The sequence below is a fragment of the Camarhynchus parvulus genome, chromosome 8 (assembly GCF_901933205.1).
Source record: "Camarhynchus parvulus chromosome 8, STF_HiC, whole genome shotgun sequence".
NCBI classification, from domain to species: Eukaryota; Metazoa; Chordata; class Aves; order Passeriformes; family Thraupidae; genus Camarhynchus; species Camarhynchus parvulus.
In genome coordinates this window covers 14,352,631-14,368,540 of record NC_044578.1, presented here as the reverse complement: position 1 = coordinate 14,368,540, position 15,910 = coordinate 14,352,631, and positions in this window count along the sequence as shown.

Here is a 15,910-nt window from a genome sequence, read left to right as displayed (position 1 = left end):
AGGCTGTGCCTGCCTATCCTGGATGTACATCAGGAAACAGGAAGAAGTTTGGAGTATCTTCCTTTTTAGATTTTGTTCAGTGTAATGTACAGTTCCAGAACTTTGTTTGCCTACTGGGAAATAGCCCCTGCTTCATGTCATGAAGAGTACTTCACTGGTTTCTCACTTTTAGTGCTGTAGGGAATCACTGGGACCTTGGCTAACGCAAAGCAGGAATTTTATGCTGTTGGCTTACATAGCAGCTATTACAGATTTACTGAGTATATCCTGTCATTTTCACAGGCCTGTCTCTCTCCGGGAAAAGGACTTTCCAGAGAAACAAATCAAGAAAAAATAACTGGCTTAATTTCCCTCCACCCAGCAACAGTTCTTCACAGCTGTACTTAGAGACCATGGAGCAGCCAGAAGGGTTCTGTGGGACAGAGGCTCCCTGGGTGCTCCCACTGGCAGTAAGTATCCAGCCCCAAATTGGAGCACACCAGAGGTTTACAACCATGTGGACTCTGGCGCAAAATCTTACTAAATTCAGCATCCAGCCCTTTTCTGCACTGTGTTTAATCTCCTCTTTCTCTTTTGCGGGTCCATTGCTGTGTGATTCTTCCATCTCTCCTACTCTTTCTTCTCTTTTTTGTTGTTCCACCACATCCTTTCCTCTTCTGCTATGTCCTGGTTTTGGCTGGGATAAAGTTAATTTTCTTCCTAGTAGCTGGTACATTGCTGTGTTTTGGATTTAGGATGAGAGGACTGTTGATAGCACACTGTTTCAGTTGTTGCTGAGCAGTGCTTGCACTAAGTTGAGGACATTTCAGCTCCTCTCCCCACCCCACCAACGTGGCTGGCAAGCACAAGAAGCTGGGAGAAGACACAGCAGAGGCAGCTGATCCCAACTGGCCAAAGGGACATTGTGTATCATCATATGACACATGGTCAGTATGTAAACTAGGGGGAAGCTGGCCAGGGGCCCCTGCTTGGGAGCTGGCTGGACACTGGTCAGGGGATGGTGGGGAATTGCATTGAGCATCACTTGTATGTTCCTTTTTACTATTCCTATTCCTATTCCTATTCCTATTCCTTTGCATCCTTTTCTGTTCTGTTCAAGTGTCTCTCTGTGAGCCACGGGCTGTACTGGTGCTCGCCACTCCCTCCCCCAGCCCGCTGCAGCCCATGAGCGGCTCTGTGGTGCTCAGCTGCCTGCCGGGTGAAACCACGACAGTGTTTACCTACCTTGGGCTGGGCCTCTCCCGCAGCCTCTGCCAGGCCGCCGGTTCCTGCTGCACTAAATCAGTCCTCCCTGACTCAATGGCTCCTCTCAGTCACTCACAGGAGGTGCAAATCCAGTGGGGCAAATTAAGCATAGCAACGCACAGGCAGAGCGGCCAAGTAGCCAGGAGGCTTCGGCAGCTAAAATTCAAGTGGGTTCAGAAGTTTTTCCTTGCTTTGATTTGCTCAGAGTTTATGCTGAATTCTTTTGAGTATGGCATTTCCTATTTGTTTTCTTCCTCTTCCCTACTGCCCTCCCTTCAGCTACGCTCCTGCCTGTCAGTTTTTGTACAGTCTGTGCCTTGCTTGTGGTTTCTAATATGTGGGATTTGCTTTGCAGTATTTGTGCAGTGAGAGACACTGTGCTTTGTAAGTGTGCTGCATTTTGCCCTGGCTGCTGTCAAGGTGTCGTGGAGGTTCCCATTGTGTGGAAGTGCAAGGGGGACTTGTAAGCCTGCTCATCCAGCAGGGAAACAGAGAAGGGAAATCTGATGTCATATTCAATTGTACTTATTTCTGCTTTGGTGTGTGAACTGCATGGCCATACTTGCAGCTTAGATGGATACGAGGATACCTGCAACTTACATGGACATGAGGGGCGCAGCAATGTGACAGAGGCAGGAAGCATATCTGCTGACAGGGTTGGCATGCTCCTGTTGAACCCCTGTTGAGCTGTGTGTCTGTATTCCATGGTTTCCTCACACCAAGCTGGATGCAGAAACGTGCAGCAGTTATAGCCAGCTCCTGCTTAGTTCCTCCCCAGTCAGAGACTCAAAACACCTTTGTCATGGTCATTCAAGGATCTGACATTAACTTCAGCACCAGTGACTACCATTACCTCAGTGAGATAAATAAATCACTTACACATGTTCATCTACTCTCATGCAGGTATACTTCAACACTAGGCTACATCCAGAAGATGCAGTTTGCATCAAGCACCTCCCTATAGCTGAAGTTTGCAATGCTGAGACTATTGTGGGCTGTGTCCCTCCAGCCCACAATAAAATCATCAGGTGGTTCTAGCTACATCTGGCTGCACATGTGTTAGTTATGTCTATTGTTTCCATGCCATGCAGTTATGAAACTTGCAGAAGGTAGCAATATAGCCTGCAATCTCTATAAATTCCAGAAAAGAATTCACAGCTGTGGCTTATGACTCACATGAAGGAGGCTGAGGTGTCAGGGGCATACACAGGTTCTTTCCCAACATCTGCTGAGACAAAGGTCTCAAGCAGAGATCTCACTGCAGAGAATTCATCATCCCAAGTAACCTCAGTGAAAACATCTTAACTTTAAACTTTGGTCTTCAGAGTGCAGGATTTCCCAGTGCATGTGCACTGACATCAGCTACGACAAAATAACCAAGCTCAAAAGAAAGTTGCTCATGATTGCGAGGAGTTACTGGAGCCAGCTGAACCTGAGATTGCAGTCAGTTGGGCTGTGCCTGAGAAATCCTTGATCAAAGCACACTTCCAGGCTGTGATCTGTAATGGTTGTCAGCTGCAGTCTGCCTTAGTCTACAGCCTAACTGCACCTTGGAGACAACCAGCTCCTGCTTGTGTCTGCCCTGTGGGACTGTCTGCTCAGAATACTCACTCTCTGGTAGGTTCAGGTTTGTTTCTTTTCCTTGTCCACATTTGAGATATATTACAAACTCTTCTTTTCCCAAAGGTGCTTTCTTTCATTATAATTAATAATCACAACTACATTTCCTTAAGGTTAGTCTGTGTCAAGGGTATGGGAACCCTTTGCCTTCCTGCTGAGGCTTTCCCTGCCTCCCTCCCTGCTGGTTATGACCTGGCAGAATAGTTTTCTCTCACTGATTTGTGGACATTCAAAGGAGTTACCTAGCCTTTAATTGTATTAACAAGTTTTTGTGGATGTTTTCTTGAAAAATTAAGGAAGTATTGATTAATTTTTTTCTTTGCACACAAATGGGAGGAGAAGCCTGCTCTGGCAGGATGCTGAACATGCTCTGCCACACAGTGCTTTCTGTCGCTTACTGCACTTTCCAGGCTAGCTGCTGGAAATGTCACTGGATTAATTTCAGAATCCCCTAAGGTGCCCGTTGGCTTTGTCCAAAATCATTACTCATTCTCTGCTATGTACTCATTTTCTGTTACTAAAACACAGTGAGACCTTAGCTGTGTTTGCTGCATTACTGTTCATTTCTATTCTGCTCCATCTGGACTCCTACCCTTTTCCCCCAAGTATGTTATGTGAGCACCTTGCAGTGGCAGCTAGCTGTGTTCTTCTCTTGGGCATGCTTATTTCATGAGCTAAGTGGTGCAAGGAAGCCAGGCACCACCTCCTCCAGGGCCACTCCACTGCTGGAAATTAGTTGCTTCTGCCTCTTGCTTCCAGTCTGTGATAGTGCAGTGGAAAAATCAATAGCAGACAAATAATTAGACACGATGTCATCCTTGCAGATAGGGAGGACTTGCAGGCAGACAGCAGATCATGTATGTGCCTTAAGAATGCTTGTGGAAATGGAGTTATGATCCAAGAATGTGCAAATAGCTGCCCATCCCAGTGTTGCATGCCTGTGATGGGGAAGAAGTGCTAAACCATCTCTAGACTTGACTAGCATACAAACACAAAAGATTTGTCTTGTTATGAGGAGCTGGTTGGGGTGATTTTTCTAGGTGAGCAAAGAAGAAACTAAATGAATGGAATCTTTCTTTACCTTCTCTCTGCTGGGGGCTAAAATAAAACTGGAAGGAGCGAGGTGGTGAGGGCTGCTCTGAGGAAGGGCACACACATGGGCTCCATCCAGCAGCTGTGTGCAGAGCCTCAGGGAGAAGGACACCTCTTTGAGCTAGCCAGGAAGCCTGTCTCCTGGCCACTGCTTTCCCAGCCACCAGTGTTCTCAGGAAGTAGAAGGTTAGCAGAGGCTATCAGCAGACTGCTTTGATGCAGAGACTTTTTAATGACTGCATTAACACCACTTTTCCTGTTGTTGTACATAAGTTATGGCTCCTAGTGTCAGTGTTGAGATGAAACCAGAAGCTCTTCTGCATGGAGCAAGCATTAAAAGCTAGCTGATACACTATTTGTAAAAGAAAATTAGTGCTGGCCGCCAGCTATTTACTTTCAGATAAGTTTGCTTATGTATTTTAATTCTTCTAACGCTTTGCATCCATCTCTATTCTCTTGTACATACTCAACCACGAGTTTGCCACTGTCCTCTCTCGCTGCCTGACCTGGAGTCTGCTTCTATTAGCCCCCCAGTGAGCTCAGATCTCAGGCTTGCAGGATAATTTAGGATCAGAGCAGAAAAGTGGTGGATAGGATGGGTCTTTCAGGTGATCAGTGTGTGATAACATGATAATGTTTGTAACTGGCTGTGAGAGGAGAACCTCTGGTTCCAAGGATGTACCTGTGCAGCCTCTAACAGTGCCATGTCAAAATAAAAATCATTTATTAAAATTGTGCCTTGCTTGTGCTGCTAAAAACACTTCTAGATTATATACACTGAAAACAGTAAATATTTAATGTACAGGTTTACTTTTCCTGGTTTATAGAAAGCTCAGTGGGCCTGACAGAGCAGCTAGACAGATGTGTTTATAGCGTGCTCCCTGGGCAGGTACAATGCTGCAGTGTTTGGCCTGCGAGCTCTGTGGGGACACGCTTTAAAAAAATAAAAGTGTTCCATTTACACTGGGGAGAAAAAAATCCTGAGAATGTTTCTATTAATATTAGCTGGTGTAAAATCCAAAACTCTACATTTCAGGCCTTACACACTTCGAAAATAGAGGACTGGATGGTAGGGATGTGCAGTAAGAAGTGTTTCCTCTCTTATGTAGCCAGGGAAAGGGACAGTCATGGGCAGTTCTTCTGGCAGGAGAGGATGGTTGTTGCTGAAATGCCCCTGATGAAGGTGGGGAGTGCAATGAAGGGTTCAGCAGTGAGCAGAGCAGGGCAGCAAACCCTGTGCATGGGAACCCTCGGTAGGTGGGGATGCAGGCCAGAATGCAGTGCTTGTGGTTTTCCACAGACAAAGAGCTGGTGCTCAGGACCGTGGCTGAGATACTGGATGTTTATCAGGAGGAATATTTCTAAAAGCTGAGAGTAACCAGATTCTGTGGGGAAAGCAAAATGTGCAGAGCCCTCCCCACCCAATAGGCTGGACACACCTCCCACACACTTGAGATGCTAACAGGAATGGTTGGGAACCCACTTCCATGTTCAAGAAGATTTTTTTTATATCATAGTTTTGACATTGGCTGTGGTCTTTTCTGAGGATTAGCTTCCCTTTCATTATACTGACATTAAGGCTGATATATCTGGTCAAAATTAATGGCATCAATTAATTAGCACACATTGATTAACTGAAACAACTGACATTTGGGTTTTGGAAAGTTCCCAAGGAATGGGTGGCTGCATCTGCCTCTCTCTGATTTCCTCAGAAGTTATCCTTGGTTGAGAAGTGAGTTTTCAGTAATCTGATTAAATAGTTGGCAGCTTTTGAAGGAAAAACCCCCTAAACTTTTAAAAGGAGATCTTGGGCTGGTTAACTTCTCATAAAAGTTTTCTGTTGAAGAAAAAGTGGAATTAGGAAGCAGAAGCCTGTCTTAGGGCTAGCTGAGCACTTCATGATTAAATATATATATAAGTATATTAAAAAAAATAACAGTCATGTCATGTGTGTGAGAAAGCCATGAGTCCTGGTGAGATGGTTTTGCTTTCTCCCCAGCTTTACCTGCAAAGCACATCTTTCCTGACTGCAGGTGACCTGCCATCCTGGTGGCACATGGGGCTGGGGCTGTCCCATGTCAGTGCAGGACAGCACCATGGTGGTGGAAGCAGCTCAGCACCTCTCCTTCCTGGGGCCTTCCAGCACAGGGGTGAGGGGCTGCCTTTCCTTCAAGCCCTGGCTGCAGCTCCCTTGCCTGCCAGCTCCTTTTGGGACAAACCACCCCATTGCCCAGGGAGCATCAGGAAAGGAGGGTGCCAAGAGAAGGGGGATCCTGGGCTGAGGACTGGCGCTGCCACAGCAGCACTCAGGGCCATTGCACATCCAGGAGAAGGGGCAGAGCAGCACCGTCTTTTCTTTGCAAGCTGAACCACGGCCCATTTTTCATTTATGGCCTTCTCCCACCTCTTTGCTGTGCATCAGTTGTGAGCTCTGGCTCAAGCAAACCCCACCATGCTGGACCCAAACTGAGACTCACTGATTCCAGCAGTCCTGCTGGCCTGAGGCAGCCTGCTGGCTGCTCCCCCCCTGGAGCCACATTCCCTGCATTTATGACCCCCACATCCCTTGATGCTGGAGTGGCACACAGGGCTGCAGTAAAGCAAAGGCTCCTGCCCGGGCCCCCCAGGGGTAGCAAAGAGCACATTAACCCTCTGTGAGACCTGGCAAGGACTGGTAACTCTCAATGGGGTTTATGGACACTCTTGCCCAAGTATCACACATTTAGGAGGCTGCACAGTTGATGCACAGTCAGCTCCTGAAGGGCAGCTGGCACGGTGACAGTAGCCTTAGAAAATGAACTAATTGTCAGCTCCAGTCTGGATGTCACCACCATTTTAATGCGAATGGGCTTTTTCCTCAGTCAGCCTTCTGTCTGAATGGGGAGCACAGAAACATCCCAATATTTATGGGATTTTAACTAGATTAGTTACAAACCTATAAAGCAAAGAAAGAGACAGTTCATCCACTATTGGGGAGGGGAGTGTTAAAAATGCCACCTCAGATAAAATATTATGGGAGTTGAGTAACTGTAAATAAGAACTTCGTCTATGAAATAGCTTCTTATGTGAGCTTGGGATGAGGGCCAAGAGAATGTCTAGGGCTCAGGGAAATTTATTAGCCCAGATCAACGGGATTTCTGGGACTCAGGAGATGGGATGGCAAAGAATTTGCCTGTTGGAGTCTGCACTTTCTCCATTCATGCCTGAAGCAGGACTTTCACTTATAGAACTTTCAAGATGGTTCGTTTGCATGTTTTACCTTTTCTTGGTTCTCATTAGCATCTGCAGTTCTGACCTGGAACTTGGGAGAGCTGGGTTCAAGCTCTGTGTTTCCAGAGTCTGCCAGCATGGCCTTGGACAAGTCATTCGTTTCCCTGCGCTCAATGTCTCTCTGTAGACAGGAGATAAATGTTATTGCCTGGGGATCAGGAGGGTGTGCTAAGGACGAGGTACCTGAAGCAGAAGTGAGAATACAATGGGTGCTTGTGAATGATAGGAGCATATGCAGAGCAGCTACAATGCACAGGTTGACCCCTCTCAAGAGGAGGAATGGCATCTTTGTGGGGAGCAATGGGTCTTGCCTTTGATTCCAATCATGTTAGTCAATGTCATGATTTTCACTAGTCAGGCACCTTTTTTTGTACCCTCTGCTGGAGCAAGCTGACTGTCTTGACAGGGTCAATGGTATCCTCATAATATCAGGGTCTTCTTGCTATGGATTTATTTTTAAAAAGGGCACATGTAGTTCAATAGCACACAATTTGGGAACCCACCACCTTTTATCCCCCCATTTTTCATCTCTCTCTTTCCCTTTTACATCCTTCTGCTATTCTTTGTCTGTATCTAAGTTTTCTGTCTGGGTTCTTCTAGATGTGTCTTCCCTTTTGTCTTCTCTGGTATTTCTGCTTCTACCTCCAGCCTCACTTCCATATTTTGTCTGTGTTTTATTTTTCTTATGTTCTTCTTGGAACCCATCCTTAGCCTCTCCTATATATTTCCCTTTTACTCTCTCTAGAGCCAAGAGCTTTTCAGTAAACAGCATCCCTCCCCTCTCCCTTCTGACTCATTGCCCACTGACAGTGGAAAAATTTCATCATGAAAGTGATGTAAAAATCTCCCAGTTGGGAGTGCAGGGTAGGTTAGGATGACCTTGCTCCGCCTGTCACATGAAGAGCCACAGAGTCTAATTCCTCAGTCGATGCCTATTTGCCAGTGTATCTCTCATTCCATGGTCCTTTGCTCCCACAGCAGTTTAAGCACCTCTGGGTGTTGTGGGGATGCTACCCTGTGCTCTGGATATTCCTTCTGTACAGTGCCTGTTGGTAATGTACTCAGCCAAAGTGTGGGAAAACTCTCAGACTTGAACTCTGCTTTGTGTTTCCATGCCATATGAAACTCATTGAATATTTGCCGTCCCTTCACATGGCTGCTGCTCTTGGATTGCACCGACATATGTGAAATCTATTTGGTCCCCTTTTTAATATGCTGCTTACACCATAAATACAAAAGCAGGCAGTGCTTCTGAAAAGAAATAAATGTAATTGTGGTGGTGGTTGTTGTTATAAATAGTGCAAAGGATTTAGAAGCTATTTAGTCTTTTTGGGCAGGATCCACAAGTGTTCTGTCTATTATAACCTTAAAGCTCTCGTATTTAGCTATCAAAGCCTTCCCAGTTGTGATTGGTCCAGTTCACTCATTACTGTTTGGCTCCAGTGCAGGGTCAGGATGCTCTGCTCTTCACAGGAGCAGGGCTTGGTCTCCAAGCCTGTCGTGTGCTAGAGCACATCTGACCTGTACATGCACACAGTACCTTAATCATGCATTTGCATGTGTAACCAGTCTATTTGCATAAAGAGCCATGGTATTTCCACGCAGGAATTTTTGAGGTTTGTTCCCAAAATTAGTGCTGCATTTTTCCTCTGCTGGAGTGAAATGCAAATATTTATTTATTGACAGAGCTGGAGCTGATTGTTTTCCCTGTCCAAGTCTGAGATGTCTGTTCTGTCAGATGAAAACAAGTAGTATTCTGATTTAAAGTGCATTTGTTCATAACTGCATTTAAAACAATTAGTGCCTGCGCTCTGCCAGTCCCAGCAGAGTGCTATATATGTATTTGTGTGTGTATGTATATCAAAAGGGGCTGAACGCCCAGAAATTCTCTTGGCAGCCCTGCTGTCTGGTTAGAAAAGGAAGTGAGCCACAAAATTTGAACATTCAGTTCTGAGACTTGAAAGCTTTCTGGATTTTATTACTGACTCAACAGGGTTTTCATTATGTATGTGGCCAAGAGGAGAGGTTTACGCAAGAGGAACATATTGTAGTTGAATATGTTTGTAATTTTACACATTGTTAAATAATTGAGATAACTAGATGTCTCCTAAATGGACAAAATAAATTAGGTGTTATTGGCAGTGTCACTGTGGCACAGGCAATTAATATGAAAGAGTGGCTGGCCCCATCTGAAAGCTGATTTCCAGTGCAGAGGGGACCTGATTCAGTTGCTGAGGGACATTTTGCTGTTGATGTGAAGGAGAGCCATCTTTCCCTCAGCTTGATCTTGAAGTCTCTTGCTGACTCTCAGTCTAGCCTCTTTTGCTCCAGATGATAGCATCTTCAGCTTCCTTTTTTTTTTTACTTTACTTTTTAGTAACCCAGTGCTGTTCAAACTGCAGTTTGAGGCTGTGTTTCCTCTGCTCTCATTTCCGTGTTAGTTTTAGGAAGAAAAATATTGTGGGAAGCAGATTATCATGCAAAGAAAGTAAGTGTGGGATGCATGGAGTAAATACAGACCAAGGCCATGTCCTGCTGTCCTGGTCGCCTCCTGCAGCAGGGGATGTGCTGTTGGATCCCACCTTGTGGCCAGTCAGCTCTGACACAAACCAGCTTGACAGCAAAGTGAATTCCTGTCCCACAGACAACACGGTCCCAGCTAATTTTGCACTTGTTCATGTGATGGGTATTTATTCCTCATTGTCTTATAAAGGTATTTATTTTTAAGTCTCTGTGGTCTCTGGTGCCACACAGTCTTAGTGCATATGTTCTCCTGTCAGTGGGAAAAGCTATCTATATGTGCCTCTGCATTTCACACGTGGGAAGCCAAGCCATAGGGAAAATAGAAGATCACTGGATAATTCAGGCTGGAATTCCAAACCCAGTCTGAGCCTGTCTCATTCCTGTTTATGCCTCGTGTCTCTCTGGTGTGCACCACTGGGATCAGTCTGGCTCTGCCTTGTGGATAAGGCTCCAGCGGTGCCATGGCTGCTCTGGGAGTGGGCTTTGCTTCTCCATGGTGACAAGCACCCTTCCCTCAGCCCAGCCACATTTGCTGCTGGCTCCTGCCCAGTGTGCATGCAGGGAGCCGTGCCTGCATCTCTCCTCCCTCCTACTGCAGCCCCGGGCAGGGGAATCGCTGCTCCCCTCCCGCAGGCACCGTGACGCTGTGCTGTGGCTGCACTGTGCTCCTGCCCCTGCCCTTGACAGCAAATCCCATGGTCACTAGAACGTGCCTGACCTCGTTTTCTGTCTATTTTAAAAACTATATAGCTTTGGGCATATGACACCTCCAACACTGCAAATAGAGCTGGGTAACCTTTCGTTTCTGCATCTGATCTGTTCTGCTTATTTTGTCGTGTATCTTCACGGTGGAGCATTAGTCCCTGTGCCCTTGCAAGAGATTAATATGAGGCAGCGTTTAGTGCAGCAACAGTCAGCCTGGGGCACTGAACCATGTGCAGGTCAGCAAAGCTCAGTGTTTCCTTGCTGGCACTACGTAATTAGTTTCACTGAGGATAAGCACCATATGCAAAACAAATCCCCTTTTAATGGGGAAAATGCATGTGTGCCTGCCCAGCTGTGTACCAAACAGATGGGTTTACCAGCCTTTTCCCACTCACCCCTGTGCTGCTGTGCTGGGTGACCTGTGGCAGGACTGTGCAGGGGTTGGGATGCTTGCTGATCCTCACACCCACAACAGAGACTGCACTGCTGAGCTTTCCAGGGATGCACGGGGGAGCTTGGGAAGCTGATAGTGCTGATACCCAGGGAGGCAACTGGGAGCTGTCATCACAACTCCCTCCCTCTCCCTCACTGCCCTGAGAGCTCAGGGGTGTGCGGTACATGCATCTCCTGGCCCTGAGAAAGTTTTCATTTGTGGCTTCTGGTCTCAAGGATGTGGGCTGCTCCTGCTTTATATTTAATGTTTATGTAAGGTTGTTATGCTGGCTTTCTTACTATAGGCATTTTTGTTAGTCACTTCTGCCTGCTGGTTTACCCTCTATTTTTGAGTCCAGTGGATCTATTTCAGCCAACCTCACAGTGAAAGTATTTGTTTCCAAGAGATTAAGCCAGAGGCAGAGCCCAGGAAGGGAAGGTGAGGAGCTGGGGGAAGAGGGTATTGCCAATGCCCCTGGAGAGCTGATGGCCTGAGCCCAGCTCCAGTTAGAGGCTGGAGGAGGAATCCAAGGTGGGAATGCAGAGAGAGAGGCCATGAACATCCTGACCACAGAGGGTGTCTCCTTGGTGCTTCTATGGTCTTCAGACACTGGAAAGTCCAACCGCAAGACACAAATCCATAGGAAATGAAGTCTCATTAGTTCTACTGCCCACAACTTGCTCATGGCTCCACCAGTGCTTCCAAGTGTTTGGTTTGGTAGAAGGGCTATTGGAAAATGGGCACTTGTCTTCTCTGAGTCACCCTACCTTTCTACCTCCCCAGGGTCAGGGTGTTTCCCAGGCCAGGGTGCTGCTAGAGAAGGTGATGTCCAGCTGTCCGTCATCACACAGGCATCCAGCCTGCATCTGGTGTGCTGGCACATAGCAAGCCATCCAGTTCTTCGTGTTTTTGCCAGAGATTTTACTAACCAGAAAAATGTGGCATTATAAGAAGGCTGTACCAGCTTGTTATTCATATCCTTTCCTGGGCAAGAAAGAGCCAGAAAGCATGTTTTAAATGTAGCCCATGGTCAGATGGTGTGGCGAGTGCTGGAAGCTTGGGATGGTCTGGCAGAAAAATAATTTCCCCTTTTAAAACCACGGAGCAGCTCTTGTTCCTCCACACTCCAGCTGGTTAGCTTGGCTGCGCTATCCAGGCATGGAGACGTGGCTGGACCCACCCCCAGTGCCTTCCAGCACCCCTGGGTGAGCCTTTGCTGCTGCAGTTTGAGGGAAGGCTTTGCCCTGCTTTTGGCTGCCAGAGAAGAGAGGCCAGGGCAGGAGTTCAAAGGTGTCCTTTGCTCTTCCCTCGCTGGCAGCTTGGCAGCTCATTTGTGATGCAGAGAATCTGTGGGGATGTCAATGTCACTGTGAGAGGGTGAGCATCCATACTGGGAATAGAGCCAGCAGTGCTCGGCAGGGAAGAGGGTCAGGGTTGCTGTGAGTGTGGTGCTGCCTCTTGGGGTTGGGCTCCTGTTGGGACATTTGCTGCTCCTCAGTCCTGCTGTCCTCAGGAGAGTGATGGGAGGTAGTAGTACAGGACCAGGGAGATGCTGTGTGACAAAAAAACAAAAAGGAAAAAATAGTCCTTCAGGAGTATTGCTTGGGAAAAATTACCTGAATGCTTGGGCAACCACTGTTTCATCCATGCTAACACAGGCTCAGATTTTGTGGAGCTGAAAGCACTGCCAAGCTTTTTCCTCCTGCTTGTGTAAAGCTGCACTTCCACCTCCTGTCTCCCCACTCCAGAAGCACAACAGCTCTGTGACACAGAGTTTTCCAAATGTGATACATTGCTCTAAAACTGCTTTCAAATGTTCCTAACAAGAAACTCTGCTACTCATTTTGCCCATGGTCCCACACAGCTGCCAGCAGCATGGGTGCACAGCAAGGCTGTGGGCACAGCCCTGCCTTGGGCATAGAGAGCTGCCAGCCATCACAAACAAAGCACCACCAAAAGGGAGGTTATGCTGGGGAGGTGCCATCAGTGCCCTCTTTGCCCTGCCCCAGCTGTCCTGGCCTGCTGGCCACCTGGCTGCTGGTCTGAGTGCTGTGCCAGCTGAAGCAGGCAGCCAGCAGCTCACAGCCAAGCCGCTGCCCAGAAACGGCATTTCTGGACATGTGGGCTGCTGCTGGGGATGAGCCCCTGCACAACCTGGGCTGAACCAGCTCACCCCTGCTTGCAGGAGGGGTCCCTGAGAGGGTTTGAGAGGCAGGAGGGCAGCGGTGACTGGAGTGGCTCTGCAGAGCTAGGGAATTCTAGTGACATGCTAATGCCATCCTCTGATGCTCCTGCCCTGTGACCTTTCCATCTTCCTCTGTAAAGAGGCTCCTTCCTAAACAGGAGGGGAAGGCAGTGCTTCAGTATCAAATCTAGTCCATTAAAAACAACATTATGGAGACATTTGCCTCCTCTGAGCCCACCTGTCAGTGTTTGTAGTTTTACTATCATATTTTCCAACGTCTTCCCAGTGTTTTTCTCTCCTCTGTTGCTGTATACAGAAGCAGAGGAAACTTGCCTGTGCAAAGGAAAAAATGAACCAGGTTTTCTTAGATGTTCTAATAACAGCCTGAAAAAGCTTCACACGTTGATCCCATGCCATTTTAGTCATCAGAGGCTTTATTTACAAGTATGGTTTGCTCTAAAAAAACTCAAAGCAAAAGCACTGTAGACCTTCTGTAAGTAAGTACAGATCATGTGGCTGCTTGAACAAAAAAATCTCCGAAGAAAATTTTTTGTTCAAAACAGTATTGTTTGCCTGTTTAAAAAAAAAAAACCAACAAACATGAATATTGTCTTTAGGAGAAGATGGCATCATTTAAAAATCCTAAATGAGTGTTACAGTACAAGTACCCTTTGCAGATCTCCTGGTCTTGTTTCAGGATCATAAATGTTTGAACCTTTTGATGCATCAGTCCTTTACAGCAAAGTTATCAGCCTGGAAGGGCTGCAGCCACCTGGAACCCCTCAGGATAGTCTAATACTTCACAGCCAGGCACTTTAAGGAGTGAGATTTATAATTTTTTTTTTATTGCAAATGAGGAGGAGTGAAGGTTGGATGAGAGGGATGCACAGAAGGCAGTGGCGCCAGCAGGGCATTGTGGAGCTGCCTGTCTTTGGCAGAACCTTGCAGGTGACTCCAGCTGTCCTCATGAACTGCATGTGGAATTTCTTATTTAGTTTGCCTGTTTGAAGGCAAAAATTAAAACAGTTTCACTGGAGAGGACTGAGGAGATGGATTCTGATAGCCACAACAGTGCAGCAGGGGGGGTTAAACAGCCTCAGAGGATTTAGAGCAGTGCTAAGACTGCTCTAAATGTTTCAAGCTATTAACAAATTGTAGCAGTTGTCATCCTGGAGTGTACTGAGGTCCAGCCAAAATCTTCTTGTGTCCACTGAGCTGCTGGCAGGTTCTCTGCTTGGTGATGCCACAGGATCACATGCAGTAGAGTATCACCTCAATGTGTACCAGAGATGCAGATCATCTGTTTTGGCCAGCCCCAAAACTCCCTGGTGCAGAGGATGACACAGGTTCTTTTGGAACAGTCTCATTTCAGTTAGGGGAAATAAAAAAGGTCAGAAGGCAAGAAGGTGAGGTGATTACACCATGTGTGTAATCAGGTGTCACATTGAAAAGAGCCAGCATGAGGCTCTGGGTTTGTTTGGAATAGAGAGCAGCAAGTTATATGCAAATATTTTATTTCATTAAGAAAAATAGTATCTAATCTGTGTGGGAAATAGTAAACTTTGTTTCTAGAGAAGTCCTGCTTTTTAAAAAAATTTTGTTTGCCATCGTGCACATTGTGTTAATTAAAGTGAAGTATTTTAGTCAAAGCAAATGTGACGCAGAAGATTCAGGGTGCCATTTGATAAACAATGGGCTGCAAGTTGTCAAGGGGAAAAAAAAGAGGCAAGTCTAGCACATGCTAAATCCATTCCTTTCTGTACAGGAAGAAAAATAACAATTTCTTTCCCATACAGCTGAAGTCTTTCATAATCTGCATTGCTCTAAGTTCAATGCTGGCCAGCAGCAGCAGGACATGTGCCTGTAGGGATGCCCTTTGTAAGGAAAGGTAAATCCAGTGGGACACTGCCAGGGTCTCCATGACCCTGTGGCTGATGCAGGGGTTAGAAGCAATATTGGCTGCATCTGGATACAGGGTTAATTAGTTTTTTCTGCCAAAAAGCAGTAGGCAGCATCTGCAGCACACTGAATGGTTTTCTGTTGGAGCCACGTCTACTCACAGTGCCCGGTTTGGTCAAAGGTTGTTTCTGTGCCTCAGATGCCTAAACTGATTTGTTTTACAGCATTACCAATTACTGACTCAAGATGGTGACACAAACAGTGCAAAGTTTGGATCTCATCTTTCTCATGTTGGCTGACAAGTTACTCTTAAAATAGCAATTGTCTAATGGGGAAAATCCCACAGATCTAGGCAAGAGGATTGTAAAAATAGCCACCATTACTGGTAAAAGTCCCAAAGTAACTTTTGAACCATGCTGTGGCTAAAGACTGTGAACATGTACCTGTTATCAAAAAAACAAGGAGTGAAAGGCTGGCAAGAATTCCCTTTTAGTCGGCCTGGCATCAGTGAGTACCTGCAGGTCAGCAGAGAATGTATTTATAGTTTTAACCACATGAAGCGAGGAAGCCTTATGCTCGCCCTGTATTTTTCCATCAAAGAGGTGAAGTAATTCAGAGTTTGTGAATAGATCTCTGTTCTTGGACCTTCCTTTTTGACCCTGAATCCCTTTATATAACAGTCTTCTGTTCCTCCTGTGGATATGTTTTTTTGCCAGGAAAGTTATTTTTGGAATGATGTTTTATAATTGATATTGATGTATGCAGTAAGGCTTTTATATATATTCTCTGTGCTCACACTTGTTTTATATAACCACCACCAAAATTCAACCCACTTGCTTTCAAATTTCTTCCCATGTTTACATCTGCTTTTCTTTTCTTCCCATTATTAATTTTTTTTCAAACACATTGTTGGACATCAAGGATTCAGTTCAAGGTCC